Genomic DNA, 22,392 nt, shown 5'->3' on the forward strand with positions numbered 1-22,392 from the left:
TTCATCCTCATGGGTACGTAATGGCCAATCCACATCGAGTTCTCCGCCAATATGATTATGTGAAAGAAAAAGTCACTCAATAATCGTTCAAATTGTGTGCTAATGGTTCTTCCGTAAAAAAGTGTCAATGTCGTGCTCAACTACCGCCCACAACCAAGTATTAATGTTTGGAACGACCGAAATAATGCAAAATACCAAATCCGTATGAAGGAGCTCATTCCTGCTCTAGGCACAAAGGAAGCCGAAGAAGGTTATTTGGAATGGTATTACCATTTTGGTCATCGTCTTGTGATCAATAATGATCCGAAAGCGGCGGTATATATCCAAAAAGCTCAAGAAAAGAAGATGCGTGAAGCCGAGAAGAATAGTGTATTTGATATGGATTGGAAGGCGCTATATTTCAAGACGGTAAGTAAAGTTGTTATTTTTTATGATCATTTTTTTACATTTCTACTAATATGTTTAATGACGTTATATATGTTTGTACTAATATGTTTGTTTCATCATGATATGTAATATAGAAAAAGAAATGCCTTCAATTGGCACAAACATTGACTCCATGCGTAAAAAAATGTGAGGCCCTCACAAATGCACAAGTAAAGGTTTTACAACAACAAATCAAACACTTGCCTGATCCAAACAAGGATTACGAGAACTTAGAGAGGGGCACGAAGAGGAGTAGAGATGTGGGTACTAGTCAACGTCAGCCATCACCTAGTAGTTCTGAAACCAATGAAGAGGATATGCATGCTCATGGTCGGGGTCGAGGTCGGGGTCGTGGTCATGTTGGTCGTGACGGTCCTCGTACTCGAGGTGGTAACAAAAGCAACAAAAGAGGTCGTGGTCGTACTTGTAATGAGTAGACGTTGTCCTTAAACTTTATCAATATCATCATTGTAGAAGACTGTTTAGTTTCCTTTGGTGTAGAAGACTATTTAGTTTCCTTTGGTTGTTTCTTTGGTTTGTTATGAACAAGTTTCCTTTGGTGTAAAAGACTATGGTTTGTTATGAACAAGTTTTAATATCTAATGCATATGTATCTTTATGTTTGAGTTTTTGCACAAATTTGGCTTAGTATTAGCTAGAATGAATGAATAAGTCTGAAAATTGGATTTGAGTTGCTAGTTTTAAAGTGAAATGAAAAATCATAATTTGGTACTCAGGGAAAATTACGTCCAGGTTTGGGTTAGAAAACACCCAACCGTAAGACTGACAACAATTAGTTATGAGATATTTGCAGGGTTACATCCAGGTTTGGGTTAGGGAAAACCCAACCGTAAGACTGACAGAAACCATTTCCAGTTTTACGTCCAGGTTACCTTTCTCTCGAACGTAAATGTAACCATGACAATAACCATTTTTTCTCAGTTCATATTGTTACGGTTGGGTTCGTGTTCTCTAAAACCTAGATGTAAGTTGTTTTTAGGGTGAGTTTTGTTGTTTTTTTTGTCCCTATTTGGTTTGAAAATAGAGCCGTTGGGAACTTGTACTACCTAAATTTTGAAAACAGAGTCTTTACGCATTTTTTCTTATATATAAGTTGAACATACATGCCCAACCATCTTTTTTTTTTATTTACACATTACATCTTCAACATCAACCATCTCCACCTAAACTCTTACTCTAGTATAAAAAGAAATACACTAGATTATGGCTGAACCTGGTTTTACTTTCGATGAAGATTTATGTGTTTGCCGCAACTATGTACTATACTATCCAAAAAGAGGAGAAGAACGACGTCAAGATGGTTTTGTGACTACAAGTTATTGGAGAACCATTTATGAAAACTTTTGCTCTGAAACCGATAACCCCTATAACCGTGATATAATTAAGTTGTATTGTCGGTACGGAGATATAAGGGATCAAGTTAAAGAATTTATGGAATTAGTTCGTATTATTGGTCAAATACGACTTAGAGGTGAAACTGATTCTGAAGTTTTAGAATGTGTTATTCAGGAATAGAGAAGGTGGAAAAGGTCAAATTTCCAATACTTACCTCATTTCAACATCCTGAAGGACTTCTATCGCATTCGTAGACCCGATTATTAGTCCTTTTGTAATGAAATTTCTTTGTAATGTCATGTGGTTTAATGGATTGTAATTTCTATGTGATCTCATGTTGTTTAATGGTTGTAATTTCTATGTAATGTCACGTGGTTAATTTGCTTTTAATATCAACATTTAGATCACAGCTAGAATTACAGCTGGGTTTGTATAGGAAAATACCCAACCGTAACATAGCTTATCCCCAAAATATTGCAAAATTTATGGTTACGGCTAGATTATTTGGGACACGAACCTAGCGGTATGTATTCTTGTGTTCTAAAATTTTATCAAGAAAAAAAATAGAAAACCAATTCAACAAAATACTTCATGCATATTCCTAGTAAGTCATTCAAAATATATATAATATTGTCAAATCTAGACAAAATACTTCATTCAAAAATACCAAAATACATATGACCCTATTATCACTTCTAAACAAAATCTTTTATTCCTAGTGAGTCATTCAAAATATTTTCACCACCCTTCACGAACGTTTAGTCATCCTCATCATCGCTCATCAATGCAAATGAGACATTACTCCTCGACATTTGTAGTGCCTTCCAAAATTCAAAAATTTCCTCGAATCTATTACACCAAAACTTGGACATTTTGTTACAATCGAATAATGGAGGTAATGGACATCCTTCACTCATTTGGAGGCCGACTAAATGGTTGCCGTGCACGTAACCCATCACCACTATTTTTGTTTTATCTGATTCTTCGTCAAATGGTACTCTTGTTGGTGAAAATGTGAAACTCAATGAATTCGAGATATAATGAACAACGCAATTGAATGCATTGGAGAGTAGCTGGTCGTTTATTGGCATAGACATCCAATACTCACTTGTCAAACATTTATTGTCGTGTAACCGCTTTTACCATGCCACAAATATTTCATTTAACACCATTTCGGACTCGTCTTTTTCAAATCTCATCATTGGTCTGTAATAATCTCGGTGCCCACGTAGTTCTTAAATATTTTTTCCTTACATAGTCAACTTCTTCACAACCCCAATCTTTCGCGTTTTCAAAGGGTCCAAGTTGATCCACGAAGACGTGGTAACCACAATTCCCATCTCCATCTACCTCATCCGTGCCTTAATATATTCACGAACAAAGTCGAGGGAAAAAAGAAGGTAAAATTTCATAGATGATATAATAATTCCGGGAATATCGACCCTCCTCATCTCTAGGGGGTGGTTTGTAAGTTGCGTTTGGAATACGAACCGTTCCCTTCCTTTCACTTGATGGAAATATTTCAACCATCGGAATTTTTCCTATATTTCTTGCTAATTGTTTAACACCGCCAAGTCTTTTTCTTGTGCTTCGTTGGGAGGGAACTTCGCAACCTTTTCCTTTAACTTCCCCATCTTTTGTTTTGCATGCTTTGGAACCTTTTCCCTTAACTTCCCCATCTTTTGTTTCGCATGCTTTGGAACCTTTTCCTTTAACTTCCCCATATTTTGTTCTGCATGCTTTGGAACCTTTTCCTTTAACAACTTCGCTTTTTGGTAGTTGTTTGGAATGAAAGACCGGACATTTTCCTTTAAAAATAACTTTGTTTGTTGAACTTTCTTGAGAGGGAGGCTCAAGATCTTTTTCTTGTACATTTCGATGACTTGGTTCTCCTTTTTCCATTTGACCTCTTCTTCGTTTGTTTCTACCTTGAACATCCTCCTCCATCTCATCCTTCGCTTCATAGGCTTTTCGCAACAACTCATAACCCGAAGGATCTCTTTTCTTTGATTCTTCCAACAATTCCCTTGCTGTTTTCCTTACTACACTCCTCTTTTGTTTCGTATAAGGCCTCCCCTTTCTCTTCATCTTAGGTGGTTCCTTCATATTGTTCCTAGTTTGTAGGTATACGAAGTTACTCAACCATATTTTTCTTTGCCCCCATGTTAATGTATCATATTTCGCGGCTAGCGCTTTTCCAATGTCAGTATCGGCAAATGTTCCTCCAAAATCTTGATCAACTATTGTTTCATGGAATGATAATTGTTACCAAAATGGATCAACATCTTGTATCGGTGGCATTGTAATTGTTGGCTATGACATGCCGACATGGGAGGCCCAAACTTGTCATGTTAGGACAAACACACTCTCTTCCATCAAAGTTACCCAACTCAAAGTGTATCACTTCTTTCATGATCAAATCAATTGCACGATGCGACACTTTATGAGTAATTCCATGAAGCCAAGGATTGTCTTTCCATTTAATGTGTCTACTAGATCGGTTTTTTTCAAAAGCCTCCCTAACTCTATCGAGATGACTGAGGAAATAGGTGTGCATGGCTTGGAATATCGTAACAAATCCACCATCACCACTATAAAGCTTCATCTTCAACCGGTTGTGAGATGATTCCACCGTACTTGTAGCTTGGTTGCCGAAGTGTCTATATTGGTTCGTGAATGCGGCTACGAACTTCTCTTTGTGCGGACCCAACCAATTTTCCACCAAATATTTCACCATAATTGGATAACTTCTCAAACTAGCCAATAACATACGAGATCGTTCTTCATAATCTTCCACGGTGAGAGAATATGTCATGGCTTCCCAATCCTTTTGGAAACTATCCCATCTTAGTTCCGCCAACTCGTCATCCTTCTTAAATTTCTCTTTGGCTTCCTTTTGTTGATCAACCGGTAGTTTCATTATTCTCTCCATTTGACTTTTCTTTTTTGGACGAATGATGGTCTTACATTTAGTCTCAATGTTATTCCATAGGTGGAACGTGCAAAGAAGGTGATGAGCATCCGGGAAAACCCTCACTATTGCATTCAACAATGCTTTTTCCTTGTCGGTGACAATCACCTTTGGAGTATATCCTTCCATGTAGAATAACTTCACTTGTTGTAGTGCCCACACATAACTCTCTTCAAGCTCATTTTCCAAGAAGAAAAACGCGACACTAAACGGTGAGTTGGTGGAAGTTTGTCCAACAATGTTCAACACCGGCATCTCATACTTGTTGGTCTTGTACGTGCAACCCATTAAAAGTACTTGCTTGGAGCACCGCGCCAATTGTATAAACTCAGGATGAGCCAATATGAGATTCTTTATTTGTTCATCCTCATCTTCATTATGGAAAACCGAGTAATTATACTTTTCCCCCAAATGCCTTAATTGTTGCATTTGATTTCTATTTTCCCATTGTTGATTTTTCAATTTTGTTTTGGCGTTGTAGATGGTTGGCAAAGTAGAAACATTCGATGGGTTGAGGAGCTTTATATGACCAAGTATATCAATGGGTTTCATACGGTTTTCGGTCATGGAACTTACAATGAGTTTTTTTCATCATTAAGCCGCACCGCATAATGATGGGATAGCAAAGTATCCGGTATGGGATGGTTATGACGACCGAATACAACTTTCTCCAAACACCACACCTTACTTTTGTTTTTGTGCTTGAATTGAAGCTTGAACGAGCATTTAGTCTTCTTAGTGAAAGTGGTATTCTTCCTCTTCGTCTTTGGTTTATATTCGGTACTCTTTTTCACATGACTTTTACTTTCTCCACTACACTCGCAAACCATTTGAAATTGGCGTTCATTTGTTGATCCATTACAAACTATAACACACATAATTAACTTGTTGCGTTCTATTGTCCATGCCTGTGCTTCTTTATTCGTTTTCCAAAAACTCAAAGCTAGTCAAAAACAACATAGTGATATGGTCAAAATGAATGAGCAACATATCTTTCCATTAGTTTCAAATCAAAAACAAAAAAACCTACCAAGTCATTCAAATAGTAATGGGAAGAATCTTCAGTTAGAATTTCATTTGCATCAGGTTGGGAAGACATATTGGACTAGGTGGAAGCACGATCTATCAACCAAAATATCACAACATTAGTTCAAAAGTAGAAGCACTAGTGGAAAATGGGTTTTTTAAGTCTGATTGGGCTTTATAAAAACGACTTCCTGAGGCTTTCTTAATAAAATAGGCTTTCGATGGTAGACGTTTCTATAAGAAAAAACGAGGAGAACAAAATCGAGTATCCGTGGAAGTCGTAATATCATAGGGTAGTTTAGTAAATAGCTAGAGCTTCTAGAAAGAATATAATTAAAATTGCTAGAGAAAATAGTTTTTATAAGTCTAATCTAATTTCTAGATTTGGTTTCTTTCTCAGACACCGATTCTTATCTCTCGATCTTCTTCCTCACAATGCCTCTCTCTCTCTTTTCTTTATCTTCTTCTCTGCTCCTCTATTATGAGCGATATTTTGACAGATTTCCTCCCAATATTAGTTTCTTTATTTCATTGAATTTGTTTTCCAATCGTATAAAGTGGAGAAAATTGTTAAGTTTTCTTCCTCATCAGAGTTTATATGGCTGAATAATACCAAACCCTAACCCTCAATTACTCAATCACACACAATTTCATCTGTTTCATTACCTTCTCAACCAATAATTGTTCAAACTTAGCCGTATAGCGAACCCTAATTTTTGCTTAGCTTCTGAAATCCAATTTTCATTTTATTTTTTATCTATAGAATTCGAAGATAATGATCATCAAACCTTTAGTTTTCCATTTATTCTTTATTATTATCAAGTCCTATTACTTGTTCTGTAATTTTTCTTCAAAATTTTAACCCTAGGTTGTTTTTAAATCTCACTAATACTTAGAAGGTTTATGATTTTTGCAGATGTTTATTAGTAATTAATGATGCCCTGACTCTTACAAGGTAAAAACCCCTCTCTTTTCATTTAATAACTCTTATAAGTATCAGATCTGTAATTAACTAACTTGTTCTGTTTATGTTTTCCTTCATCCAATGATTTTTTTTTTGTACTATGGCACTATGGTAAGAAAGAAAACTCTACAAATACAAGGTTTCATGTCTTCAATGTTTCAGTTTGTTTATAAAGTTCAGGGATTTTTTTATGTTTAATTGATCTCAATCTCCCGTTCTTGGTTCAATTTCATGCTTAGTGGAACATAAATGGTTACCCTTCCTTTAAACCGTTTTTTTAATTTCAGTTTGTTAATGGCTAGATGTTATTCATAGATTAGGATTGTTAAGGTTTGGTAGAGTTACTAGTAACGCAGAAGCATTGCTTTATTTGGCAGAAAACCGAGTTGGAACTTGGTATCTTGATTCTAATGAGCAAGGACCCAGTGAAATGTTTTTCTTTATTGTGGTTTTTAATCTTCATTTTGATTGATTTCAATGGTGCATATATTCCTAATCTTGATTTTTAGTTTCGATTGGTTTTTAATCTTCATTTTTAATCTTCTTTGTAGGTGAAATCATTGGTGCAGATATTCCTAAATGACCAGACTACTATTGATGTGGTGTGAAATGCAGCTGATTATCAATTGGAAATACCCCATTTAGGAATTATCCAGTTAGGTTGACAATTGCGGCTATATTCCTCATGTGCTTATTTGAGTTCTTCATGTAATTCAAGTATGAAAGCGTTATGCTTAACGTTTACAGATTTGTAACCTTACAGTTCGTCATCTTAACTGAATCAGGAGTTATATTCGAGCTGATCTCTTGTTAAGAAATTGGTGATATAGGATACAAGAGCTGATCTCTTGATAACTTTCCATTTTCCATTTATTCTTTATTATTGTCAAGTTCTTCACTACTTGTTCTTTAATTTTTCTTCAACATTTTATCCCTAGATGTTGTTTAGATCTCATTGATACTTAATGGTTTTAATATGAATAATGTTGTTTAATCTGTGAATGAAAGCTTGGTTATTGTTACCTAGAAAGGGTTGATGCTTGCTGAGATAATGATTTATTTTGCAGTCACTACATTAGTTGAAGCTGATGAGATAATCACACTATTTTGCAGTCATTACAATAGTTTATTTGCATTTAGTTATTTCTTTGTTAGTCACTGCAAGTCCTTGTGTAATCTTTATTAGTTTGTATCTAGTTGTCCCAACTTGTTTTGGAATGAAAGCTTGGTTATTGTTACCTGGAAAGGCTTGATACTTGCTGAGATAATGATTTATTTTGCAGTCACTACATTAGTTGAAGCTGATGAGATAATCACACTATTTTGTAGTCATTACAATAGTTTATTTGCATTTAGTTATTTCTTTGTTAGTCACTGCAAGTCCTTGTGTAATCTTTATTAGTTTGTATTTAGTTGTCTCTTTGTTAATCTTCACTGGATATTTATGACTTGTTTTGTGCTTTCAGGGATCTGAAAACGCAGTAGCAAGCTAATTGACCTATTTCAAATAAGTCATAATTTGAAAAAAAGCAGTCTTTTTTAGAGGTTTTAAATGTCTTTCTGGCAGACTTTTTTTTTTTGCATTTTCCACTAGTGAAGGAAAAGTACACTTACACTTGGGTACTAAGAGCCACGGACACAACCGTAAATTATATTCCCAGCGGTAATATCAAGATTTCTAACCGTAGGAACAAAATCTAACTGACAGGAAAATTTACGGTTGGGAAAACAAAAATCGAACCTAGCCGTAAGAGTATTACGGTTTGGAATTGTGCAAAACCCAACCGTAAAAATAACAATAAATACCCATGCAAAAATTATTTACGGTTGGGTTTAGCACGACATCTTCCCAACCGTAAAACCTATTTTGTCCTTCATTGAAAACCAGTTACGGTTGGATTGCATCAAAACCTAATCATAAGTTCAGATTACGGTTGGGAACGAAGCTTCAACCCAACCGTAACACGAGCAGTAAGTGGAAAAATATAAAATTTTTTTACGTACTTTAGCCAGTTTTATGCGAAATTGAACTCATGGGAGATAGATTAGAGGCATGCATGTTGATTTTCAACCATTGGTTCTTCACTTTGTCGATTTATTTCTTCAATTGGTTGAGATTCATCATCACTTTGTGTTAAACCCTCTCTACCATCTAAAAAATCAACCATCTCTCGGTCTCCAACATGAGAGATGTAAAACTTGTTTTCTCTATCATACAAAGATTCACCCACATCGAATTGGTAACTTGTTTCATTCATTTTGGTTGAGTGAATCAAAATCTAGCGTTTGAAAGAAATCTCCAAAATTTTCTTTTTTTTCTTCTTGCTAGTTTTTCTTCCCACAAAAACTTTGTCCCAGAATTCATCAAGTATATAACAAAATTCATTAATTTAATTATTTTCTAATTAAATTAAATTAAAATTAACTAAATAAGGGTTGTCTGGTCATTACAAAATTATTTGAGATAAGGGATTTTTGAAATTACTTATGGGTGACCTGTTTTTGTCCTATTAGGTGACGCCCCTCTAATGGAATGTGACGCCCCAATAATAGCCTTCTTCTATAAATGCCTCCACTTCTACTTCTAGCTCTAGTTCTAGCTAGCACCATGGTTGTTTGTATTTGACTCGCGATCTGGATCTGAGTCAACCTCTGACTCGTTGTGAGTCAGATGTCAGATCATTTGTTTTTCATTTTGAGTCAGTTGACTCGATATCGGACTTAGACCTAACCCCTGATTCGAACTCGTTTGAGTCCGTTAAAAAAATACCTCTGACTCGTTGGACCAAACCACTGACTCATATATTTCTAAGTCAGTTGAGTCAGATCTAACTCAGAAGATAATCATATTGAGTCAGATCTGACTCAGCCAGGTTATTTCTGTCATATTTTCAGACGAGTCAGCTGTAAACAAAGAATGTGTAAGTAATGCCATGGAAGGAAAACCGGAACAGCGGTTGAGCCAACTCATCAGTGAAGGCAGACACAATGAAAAGACTGGCAAGGGGATTTTCTGCAAAAATGCTTGGGAGATACCATTATTGAGCATCTCAGCCCAGTTGGGAGATACCATTATTGAACATATTGGCAGTACTGCTAATTTGTTGTGTATTGTAGGAGTTTGAAGGATGCCTAACAAGCCCGGCGAGAATCTAATTATCGAACTCTAACAAGCATTAAAGTGAACTCTAACAAGCATTAAACTCGTTCAGTGTGGAAGACTGGGCTGAAAGATTAGTTAAAATCTAAGACTAATAAATAATTATCTGAGACGCAAAATGAAAAGGAGAGAAAAAAATATCCAAATGGAAAAGTGCACTGAACGGAATCTCAGTCCAAAGTGCAGTAGAAGGTTCAAGCTAGTATCCAATTACGCATTCAATTCCTGCTAAAGGGCATCTTCGAATTCAGTGAAACAAGCTTCAAAAGAAAATTTTTTAGCTTTTCTTCCCTGTCATGGTTATTTTGTGTCTTTTAGACTGCAAAATTAAAGAGCAGGAACGGAGATAGGAGAAAAGACATGGCTAGCTAGAATACCATTTTAAATTATGATTGTATTGCTAATGTAAAATATTACGAGTTCGTCTCTTAAAATATGTTCACAATTACAAATGAAAATGCGGGGTACAAAAACCACACCCAACAATTCATTTGGCAATCTGAGAGGACTTATTCCAATATACTTTAAAGAGAATCAACTAGACAGTCAGACTCAATCTTTAGAAAACTATATCAAAGAGTTTATATCTTTATCTCTCTATTCAATCTGCAATCAACAAATAGAAATTTGCGATCCCGATTGAATATATGAGAAGTAACTAGAACGGTACGAAAGACCAATGTTCAAGGATCTATCAATTTCAATCAACAACCAAATGTTGGATTTCCCAATTGATCTATTCAACCCACAACCTGTGATATTTTAATTATATAACAAAATATAATGCGGAAAAGAAATAACACAGACACCAGAATTTTCAATTAACAACCATAGGTTGGATTTCCCTCTTCTTTTTCCGTATTAGACAATATTGGATCGGACCAGATCGGGTCCGTACTTTGGGAACTCAGTTATTAGATCTGGACCATCTGGATTCTGGTTTCATAAGAGCAATTCCTATGGAGTGAACAAATCACAAATTTGTTCATTTTGATCCCACAATAACTCCAATATTCTAAAAATTTCCTCTAAGGAGGAAATGTACTTAGTTCTAAAAAATATGAAACCCAACAAATCCCTAGACCAGATGGATTTCCAATTAGTTTCTTTTTACATAACTGAGAATTGGTGGGATCTCAAGTTACTGACACAGTACAAAACTTCTTCAAAAATAAATCTTTAAACCCTAAAATAAACAAGACTCATCTTTTTTTGACCCCAAAGATGAAACAACCTAAGAATCCTAGTCAGTTTAGACTTGTAGGGCTCTGTAATACTGTTTATAAGGTAATAACAAAAATCTTAGCCAATAAAACTAAACCCTTATTAGAAAAACTAATTTCTCCATTTCAATCAGTTTTTCTATCCTCTAGACAAATCTCTGATAATATAATAGTAGCATATGAAATCATTCACTCTTTTAAGAAGAAAAAGGTTAGAACAAGAGGATTAGGAATAAAAATTGATATGTCTAAAGCTTTTGATAGAGTAAACTGGAATTTTTTGCTAATTTCCTTAAAAACTTTTGGCTTTGATACTGAAGTGTGTAAGCTTATAGAACAATGTATCTCTACAACCTCAATCTATGTTTTTCTTTTTTTTAAATGGAACACCTGGTGACTCTTTCAAGCCTTCTAGAGGATTACTTTAGGGTGACCCTCTTTCTCCGTACTTATTTATCATATGTATGGAAATGTTTTCTAGGTTGTTTCTCTCTCAATAACACAAAAAACTTTTTCATGGTGTTAAGATAACACCTAAAAGCAAACATATTTCTCATCTATTTTTTGTAGATGATTGTTTATTTTTCATTAAAGCTGATTCAAAGAATGTAGGAATTTACTAAATATTATAGCAATTTTCAGCAAGGCCTCAGGCCAACTAATAATTTTTGATAAACCAGGTGTTTTCTTTAGTAAGAAGGTAAAACCAAAACACCAAACAATGATGTCAAAAGTATTAAAAATAAAGCATATAAACCTAAGAGATCTTTATTTAGGAGCACCATTTTCCATGGAAAAATCAAAGATTAAAACTTTTGACCCTATTCTTGAAAGACCGGAAACTAAATCCAAAGGTTGAAAAGAATTAGTTCTCTCTCCACAAAGTAGGTCAGTTCTAAATAGAGGTGTTCTTTTTACGTAACAATCTGAGTATTGGATATCCATCAGCTTACTCTTATAGAATAGTAATTTGAAAATGTGAACCTAAGATGGCTCATAGCTTACATAGCCGCGGGACCAATAGCCACCCATTGGAATTAATCGTTACAGCTACCGAATAGCTTCAATAGGCCAGAAATGTTATCCACATGAGTGCATTATCACATTAATAGGAATGTTAGTCTACATCTCCGGAAGTTTAGAAATATTACTATTATCGTTCTTGTATGTATCGATATACGAAGCTAAGGATAGAAAAGAAACCCAAACGATGATGACAAATATGTAATGAAAAAAGATAAAAAAGAGATAAAAAAAAAGTCTCTCCCTCGACAAGAGGTAGGAGCTACTTAAAAATAAATTCTCATGCCCTCGACAACCAAGAGACTCGAGTGTCTAAATCCTCCCATCTAAAATCCTCTTGCTCACACTATTTGAGACTCGAGCGCCTAAAATCCTCTTGCTCTCACTATTTGAGACTCGAGCGCCTAAAATCCTCTTGCTCACACTATTTGAGACTCGAGTGCCTAAAATCCTCTTGCTCTCACTCTTTGAGACTCGAGTGCCTAAAATCCTCTTGGTCACACTATTTGAGACTCGAATGTCAGAAATTCTCTTGTGTTCACTCTTTGTGACTTGAGTGTCTAATTCCTCATGCCCTCGACAACCAAGAGGCTAAATCCTCCCACCCTCGATAAGAAGGGGAATGTCTAAAATCCTCTTGTTCTCACTCTTTCAGACTCGAGTGTCTAAATCCTCCCACCCTTGATGAGGGGAGAAAACACTAAGAAGCGGCTCCTACCCCATGACATCGGCTCTAAGGCCAAGTCTAAAAAAAAAAGAGGGAAGAGAGAGTACTTTTCCCTCTAACAAGCGGCTCTTACGCCCTCCATCCCTTGACAAAAGCGGCTCTTAAGCCCTTGACGACGAAAAAAAAAAAACGAGTAGAAACCCTTGATCTTTGGAGGATAAAAGGCGGCTCTTAAGCCTTTGATAAAAAGAAGGAGAAAGAAAGAAATAGCGGCTCTTAATCCCTTGATAAGAAACCCTTCGTCTCCAAAGCGGCTCTCAAGCCTTTGATAAAAATAAAGAGAGGATAGAAACCCTCCAACTCCAAAAGCGGCTCTTACGCCCACGATAAAATAAGAAATAGAGAAGAAGCGGCTCTTAATCCCTCAAAAGCGACTCTCAAGCCTTTGATTAAAAAAAAAAAGGGTAGAAACCCTTCGTCTCCAAAGCGGCTCTAAAGCCTTCGATAAAAATAAAGAGAGGGTAGAAACCCTCCAACTCCAAAAGCGTCTCTTACGCCCACGATAGAAAGAAATCAAGAAGCAGCAGCTCTTAAATCCCTTGAAAGCGGCTCTTAAGCCTTTAATAAAAAGAAAGGAAAGAAGAAGCGACCCTTAAAAGCGGTTCTTATGCCAAGAGAATAAGCGACTTTTAAGCCCTCAAAAGCGACTCCCAAGCCTTTGATAAAAAAACAAAAAAAAAACGCTTTTTCTCACTTTTTACCGATGAGCACTTGTTAACATGAGTGGTCCATCAAATGCCGAGAACCTAACTCAACTTACTATAATCTAACACCAAAGCAGATACGAAGGAGATGAAAAAAATGAATAAGCAAGGCTACTTGGCCTCTGAAAGAAAATGATGAAGTCGCATGTGTTGGTCATATTGTCTTGAATATGCCCACCTGACTAAAAAATCATATTTGGTAGAATAAATCCGCTCTCATCCTCTAATCACTGACTAGAGGACTTGCAAGAGGGATGCAAGTACAAAAGAGATTAAACCAGGGGGCTTGCAGGAAAATGCAAGTCCCAGAAATGCCACACTAGGGGACTTGCAAAAAGAGTGCAAGTCCAAGAGACGCCAGGAAGAGAGCAAGTCCAAGAGACGCCGAGGAGAACGCGAGTTGAAGAGACACCACAAGGGGACTTACAGGAAGAGTGCAAGTCCAAGAGATGCCGAGAATAAAGCGAGTCGAAGAGAAGCCGCACTAGGATACTTGCAAAGTTCTGAATCAAGACTACGGGACTTGTAGCGAGCGCACAAGTCAGAAATAACTAATAGGCAAGGGGACTTGCACCAAGCGTACAAGTCGAAAATCATCAATAGACAAGGGGACTTGCGAGAAAACACGCAAGGCCCTGGCACGAGGCGCATACGACTGACTAGGGGACTTGCAGCAAGCGTGCAAGTCGAAACCATCCGAGCTTGAAAACAAGAGAACTTGCGGGAATATGCAAGTCTCAAGGTGAAGACGCCAGAAGAAGCGCGCAAAGACAGAAGAGCTGAGGAAGCAGATGATATACTGTTGAGAAGACTAACGCCTTGCCCAAACAGCCAGGGGACTTAATGTAGATACCTGGAAAATGCCAAAGTAAAATGTCAGCCTCCCCATATCCAAGAAGAGATGCTAGAGAGTATTCCCTCCAAGACTGGGGAAGTCTCCCCATATCCTAGAGAAAGCGATACATAGCGCCCTTCTCTGTTGACAGGCACGTGCACGGTCCCAGTCACATGGGTTCATAAAGAAGAATCTAAGGTACACTTGTACTGTTGTAAGGACGGATGTAAGATAGGAAAGATAGGAAAGGGTACATGTTTGACATTTTCATTTCAAGAAATGTCTATAAATAGGATCCTCTCTCAATTGAGAAACTCAGAGCTAACTTATTGTGGCTAACCATGTACTACTTTGTAGAGTAGGCTTCCGACTCTACTATGATATTTGTGCCTATTACAACTGGCTTCAAATAGTCTTGAGTGCAGGAGCTTAGACAATCACATCAGTCCTAATAACATGATGAATTAAGCTGTAGTTACATCCACAGGGCAAGTCGATCTCTTGGATTCAGTACAATAACCTGAATGATGAATAGCCTGATTCGAATAGGTACATGTTATTATGTTTTGTCAATGCAAATCCCTTCTTTAGTTGATTCTTTTGATATAGATAGGTAGAGGTTTGAATTACAAAAATATATGATACGATTTGAAGATAGAGCAATTTGTTTTTAAGTTATCTATATCATTATATGCATATTTAGCGTTGCATTATCTCTTCTGGCACGGCAACTCATTTCTTTTCTTGTTTATAAGTGGAAGTACCCGATGGTTGGATTCCATGGACTTCTGCTGCTAGGAAAAGGAATCCAATATACAATGTTTGTTTAGGGGATTTAGAGTTATACAGAAAAAGCTGACAGTGGAAAAAATACAATCTTCTGATAGACCGACAGTTCGCCTGTTTTTTGCTGTTATGTGTTCTGAATTGCTTTGGCATCTTCCAACGTGTTATTCCTTTGTATGATGATACTTGAGAGGAAAATATGAAGGCAGCAGCAGACTGTGACCACCGGCCTCGTCGGAGTATGATTACGAAGAGAAGAAGGAACATTTGTGAGTTTTCAAAGCAGAACTAGACTACCACTAGTTCTGACATAACATGATGGATGAGTTCCCTGTATGAAACTTTAACTGCTCAAAAGTCAAAACCTTCTATAACTAATTATGATATTAATTCGTGTCGAATTTATGTATGCAAAACCAATTATACACAGATGATGCCCATTCCAAATTATTTCTGAATCTCAAATAGTTGATCACAGAATGAGGCAGCTAATACTCCCATTATATCTGTTTCAATGGAACTTTGTGATACGCCGAATTGCCAATTAGAATTGGGATACACTGTGTGTTTTTTTCAATGGTTCTGTATAAACCGTCTCATTAGACTAGGTAAAAACCGTCCCCTCATATGCGAGCGGGCTCCGCCCATATAAAATTAGCAAGGGGACACTTTTGGTGGGCCCCACTGAAAGGTTTGTGACTTTGTGAGAATGCGGTTTCGTCATAGTTTATTTAGGCGGTTCACACTGAATTTTGGGTATTCTTATTGTTTAGTAGTCACTAGTGAAAACACGGGGGTCTAACAACCACACCCAATATTTCGCTAGGCAATCTGTATGGACAATTTCAAGAGAGCCAACTAGACAGTGAGACTCAATCACGGAAATGTATCCAAGAGTTATATCTCGATTTCTCAAATCAATCTGCAATCGAACAGATAGGAATATGTGAGCCTGATTGAATATGAGAAATAACTTGGATGGTACCAAAGACCAGTATCCATGTGTCAATCATCAACCAAAGATTGGATTTACCAATTGATTGAATTACGCACAACCTGTGATTTTTCAATTATATAAAATATAATGCGGAAAAGAAATAACACAGACACCAGAAATTTTGTTAACGAGGAAACTGAAAATGCAGAAAAACACCAGGACCTAGTCCAGATTGAACACCACACTGTATTAAGCCGCTAAAGACACTAGCCTACAATACACCATTTTCAGGAAATAGTAACTGAGATTTGTAACAGCTTATGAGCAGTTACGAATTCGTAACAAAAAAATGCTGCTACAAATCGGTTGTAACACCCATAAGCTGTTACAAAACTTGTTAGCTTTCGTAACTGTCCCTTAGCTATTACGAATTGTAACTGGATATAATTCCACATGTGCCATCCATGTGTGTGGGTGGTCACACCTTCATAATTTTTCCACCCAAACTAGGTAGAACTGAGGATATTTCCTCCCTTGGTCACATATGAGCTTAGACATTTATCCCCTTGGTCACACACATGACTCATTCATTCAGCCCCTCAATTTCTCTCGACTTAGCCTTTCATCTCTTTCATCTTTCCCATATCTTGCAAAAGATAATTAGGGTTTCAGTTTGAGGGCTGCAAGCGAAGTTTGGATTTGAAGCTACTTGCAGAAGATCAGTTTGATGATTTCATTTGAAGATGAAGATGTAAGTAATTTCGATTTGGGTTTCGATCTGTTTGTTTAAAGCTTTAGATTTGTTCTTTCATATATTCTTTTCGCGAAGGGTTTCATTAAGGTGTTGATCTGTTAATGAGATTTTCGGTTAGGGTTACGATTTTATCTAAGATTTTCGATAGGGTTTCGATTTTATATGAGATTTATGATTTCATCTGATGATTTTTGGTATTTTTTATAGGGTTTCATTTTTCAGCTGATGGGTTCGCATGTATCAGTCTTATTCTGTAATTTTTTTCTGAGATGTGATGAATTTGGTGTTAATTGCTTCATGGAGTGGTTCAGCTTATGATTGTTACTTGCATGATTGCGGAGCAAGTAAATAACATTACATTAGCATAACAATGTTTGTTGGATATTTGGTATGGTACTTTATATGAGATTTTCGATAGGGTTTCGATTTTATATGAGATTTATGATTTCATCTGATGATTTTTGGTATTTTTTTATAGGGTTTCATTTTTCAGCTGATGGATTCACATGTATCAGTTTTGTTCTGTAATTTTATTCTGAGTTCTGATGAATTTGGTGTTAATTGTTTCATGGAGTGGTTCAGCTTATGACTGTTACTTGCATGATTCAAGAGCAAGTAAATTACATTACATTAACATGATAATGTTTATTGGATATTTGGTATGCTACTACTGGATTAACTTCAGACTGGAATGTAATTGAGCCCTAACCAATCTTCCACTGATCAAGATACAATCATGTTCCTTACGCTTCTGAATCCCAGCAGGATTCTACGCACTTGATTCCCTTGCTGATCTCACCCACAACTAAGAGTTGTTACGACCCAAAGTCGAAGACTTATAAACCAATTTGTTTCCCATAGAAAGCCTATCCTGATATACATAAATCTGTCTCCCACAGAAATACCTATGAAGTTTTGTTCCGTCTTTTGATATATCAAGGTGCACAGGTACCAATTGATAATCCGGTTTTATATTCCCGAAGAAAAGCCTAGCAATATCAATCACCTCACAATAACCTAACGATGTGGTAGTCTAACAAGTTATTGTGGAATCACAAATAATCAGACAAAGATCTTTGTTACTTCTTTTTATATTTTACCTATCGGAGATAAATATCGAGCAAATATTAGAGAAGATAGTACTCAATACGATAAAAGAAGTAAGATCAGAATACGCAACTACATAGAAAATAGTTGGATCTGGCTTCAGAATCCCAATGAAGTCTTTAAGTCATTAACCTATAGGGTTTTGGAAAAACCTAAGGTTAAAGGAGAATCGACTCTAGTCGCAGCTAGTATCACAAAGAAGGTGTCGGGATTAGTTTTCCCAGTTTCTATATTTCTCCCTTATATAGTCTTTAAATCGGGTTTACTTACTTAGATAGAAACAAAGCATTTATTATTCACCGTTAGATGAAATCCTGATTTAAGATAAAAGCTAAGTTTGCTTGAAACCAAAGCAATATCTCTCCACCGTTGGATGAACTTATCTTGTCACGCGCAAATGAAATATACTTCATTTAGATATGGGTAAACGTACCTAAACGTGTACACTTGGTTGGTTCAACAATAGTTAACCAAAGTTAGCCATATGAATTATCTATCCACATTCATCAAACACATCTAGATCACTTATGATGATCAATGATAATCAAAGGATGTATGTGTTCTTCATAGAGTTGCTCAATTGTTAATAACCACATAAAAGTATATATGATCCAATTGAAGTAAAATCGGATTAATTCATAAGTACAAGAATCAGTTCATCAAGATTAAGCCACGGTTTGCAAAGATTGCATTCTTTATTATATAAATGTATTTGTTCATGAGTATGTGCACATAATTTGCGGATTTTAGAACTTGAACCACTCAAGTATGCGAACGGATATGCATACTTGAGTTCTGGACATTAGTCTTGACCGATAGTACACAAACGGGTACGCTTAATATAGTTCCGTACCTAACTCAGGTAAAACTGTTTGCGAACGGATACACATACTTGGTTCCCGGACTTACACAGTTGAAACCGTACGCGAACGGGTACGCATACTTGGTTTCCGGACTTGAATCAAAGAAATGTAACTCGGTAGTTTGTCAAGTGAAACCACTTCCAAAGAAATGATGAAGACATGAAGATCGCATTGATATAATTTCTATACAATATCATAAACAAAGAAATGTAACTCGGTAGTTTGTAAAGTGAAACCACTTCCAAAATCAGCACAACAAAGCAATCAGGCACAAGTTAACTAATAGTATTGATACACAGTAGTAGTATCAATACTAGGTTTTCATCAATCACCTATAAAACATAGAAATGATGCTATGTATGGGTATTCGACAAAGACATACTTCTGGACTTATCGTGTTGTACTTTTTTCCCTCCATCAAGGTTTTATCCCACTGGATTTTTCCCCTGTCAAGGTTTTAACGAGGAAACATATGTGATTCCAACACTATTCAAAGTTTTTTATTTCAATGTTATATTCTTTTCCTTAACTTAGGTTTTGTCCAACTGGATTTTCCTAGCGAGGTTTTAATGAGGCAAATGACTTAGATACAATGGTCATCGAGGAGAGAAACTAGATTTGAAGAATTATATCTAAAGCGATACATCGGAAGAATTATATGTGAAGCACTACATATAAAGCACTACTATTGGACCGCACAAGGGGAAGTGTAGTAGGGCCTTTGGACCATGTGAACGTCCCATCTATATGTAACCAAGGTTAACACTATAGCCTATAAATAGAGACTTATTCCTATGTAATAATACATTGATATCTGATGAATAAGATCTCTCTCTTCTCTATAATTCTCATTTAAAAATTATATATATTTTCTTACTTTTAAGGAAAAATATTCCTATATGCGTTTTATATTAAAAAGGAATAATATTATACCAATACAAACTGAAAAATACAAAAATGAACCACCACAATGCATGCTCTTTCTTTTCTTATGATGATTTCTTCAGAGTAACATTTAATGGTCTGTGTTATCCTTATGAGAATGTTCTTGAGGCGACTAAAGCATATCCTGAAATGGAAACATCAACTGAGGTGGTAGAAAAAATACCTACTTGGGCTAACATGCTCAAAAACAAAGAAATTTTAGGTCTGATAGCCAGTAAAATAGGTCAGGTTGGAAGAGTTTGTGCGGGGAATGGATAAGCACATCTGATTTCTTTCCTAAAGTTTTAATATGGGTTAACATTGAGAAATCTTTGATATACAGACTCTTGGAAAAAACGGGAAGGTTTCCAGTGGCAGAAATATTTTTCAGTTACCAAAACTTGCGTTCTTAGTTCACCTATCATTGTTTAAGATTTTTATACAAAGAATCCGGTTGTGATATCACTCAAAATAGATCTCTAGAAGAAATTTATGATACCTCAGTTGATTCACCATTCACTGGCGATGATATTCACTTCCTAAATAATACACAAGTAGAAATCTGGAATCCTAAGAATATCTCAGATTGTCATGATAATCAATATTCAGTTGAATCTTTTTTCGCTATCCCGTCCGGGGGTCCATGATATTTTTCATATACTTTACATTTTCTCTTTGATCCTCAATATTTACTGGAAGCTATGGTAGATCCGACTATTCCATTTAACTTACCATAAAATGTCGATATCATCTCAGATCAGTCAGAACCAATCAGATTAGCTGAATCATTCCATAATGCTTTAGCCGAGACGAGTCAAGTGGCTACTCTCAATCGCGACTCATTTGACCGACTCCGGTTTGCTTCAAGACATTCCTAACTCGGTTCCAACAATAAATGGGTTTTCACCTATTCAAGGAAAACGTCTTTCCTTCTCGTCTTATGAAAATAAAAAACACTCTTTTCATTCTTCTTCATCAGCTAGTTCCTCATCTTCTTTAATCAAAAATTTTAATACCCCCCATCAACACTCCTATTCGGGATTTAAACTCCCAATCTCTGGTTCCCCACCAAATGGCTCTGAACTTGCTTTTCGGATTCTAATTCTAGATTTTGCATTATCATCTTCCTATGGAAATTCTTTCTTTACTCCACCAGCAATGGAAAACTCTGTGCATATTGACCAATATGGATCTGATCTCAAAGAGCACAACAAAGAATCTGAATCATTCCTCCCGCTTTCGTTATCTCTACCTCCATCTCCAGAGCAACATGAAGAGTTATAGGTTTTCTCCAATCTAATTTATTTCTGATTTTCAAAATTCTTAGGTATCTAATTTATAATTTACGCCATCTACTTTATTAAACTCTTTCCTTAATTTGTGTTACACTACACTAAATCGAGGTTTTTGCAACGTTAAGGTTTTCAGGTTTGCAATGGATATATGACAAAAATTCACGTCCGACATGTCTTGATCGTGCATAATATTTTCTATCCTATGTAAAACATAGGATTTGCATATAGCTAAATCCTCTTCTTTAGTAAATTTAGGACCATGAATTCTAGCAGACATTTTTTTGACAATTTTTGGTATAGAAGTTTGAGAATGATATGTTGAGAAGATGTAGTTTTGGAGTTGAAATTTTTGAATTTTATAGGGAGTGGAATAATAGACGTTGGATGAGACTAGCCATTATCGGCTCAACCAAGGACGATCGGATCAACGCGAGACGAGATAACAACTTCATTATAACGGTTATACATTTCCTTATATAAATCATATATTGTAACCAATATTTTCCAAACACAGGCACAAACATTCTCAACTGAAAAAGATCTCGACCAACACCATCATTTCTAAAAGCAAAGGAAAAAAATTTGTATGTTTTGAAGCAAAAGAGGTTTGTCCATTATGTTTCATGTATGACCATAGTCTGATGCAATGTCCTTGGATGTATATTAAGAGTCCACAATTTGTTTGTTCCGCTAACAGAATGGTGGTTGAATCCCAACCATAAAATCTCAGGTATTTGCAATGTCAAGATCCTAACTGTTTTGATGAACCATGAATGGTAGCTGATGTTATGAAGGATCAAGAAGATGAAAAGGTAGCAGCATCTTGGAGAAACTTGAAGCTTCATGCCATGTTGAAGAAGACACAACCCACTGTGGATAAGCATCATCGTGGAAAACCGTGAAACTTAAAGTCTAGTTGAAGAAGCCACAACCTAACCACAACGAAGAAGCATCATCGTTGAAAACTATGGATAAGTAGAGTTTACAAAACAGATGATTAGTGAATGCTCAAGCCCTGGTTGCAAATTTTTTATGCATTTGCAAACTTTTACAAAAGAAAACACATATAGAAACACTCCTGGGATTGTCCTTCATGTTTTAAGCTAGAGTGGATTGATTAAGCGTATGAACTGATTCATCCATCGTATGTTGTCATTAGCTTAATTAAAGGAAATATCTTTGTATTCGCACCATTGTTATGTTTATATCAAACAACATTTAGATTCCATTAATTGTTAATTAGGTATATTTGCTTTCAAACGTTACATTAAACTTCATTACTAAATCATAAAAACAAGGTAATGGAGTATC

At 36.1% G+C, this 22,392-nt stretch overlaps 1 long non-coding RNA gene across 1 annotated transcript; it reads left to right on the forward strand.

Annotated features, from left to right (window-relative positions):
* Positions 1–6,162: 6,162 nt before the first annotated feature.
* Positions 6,163–7,598, forward strand: LOC113354157. The gene is made up of 2 exons (XR_003361700.1): positions 6,163–6,734; positions 7,295–7,598. It is a non-coding gene; the product is annotated as an uncharacterized LOC113354157 (long non-coding RNA).
* Positions 7,599–22,392: the final 14,794 nt, after the last annotated feature.

The sequence above is a fragment of the Papaver somniferum genome, chromosome 2 (assembly GCF_003573695.1).
Source record: "Papaver somniferum cultivar HN1 chromosome 2, ASM357369v1, whole genome shotgun sequence".
Classification (NCBI taxonomy): domain Eukaryota; kingdom Viridiplantae; phylum Streptophyta; class Magnoliopsida; order Ranunculales; family Papaveraceae; genus Papaver; species Papaver somniferum.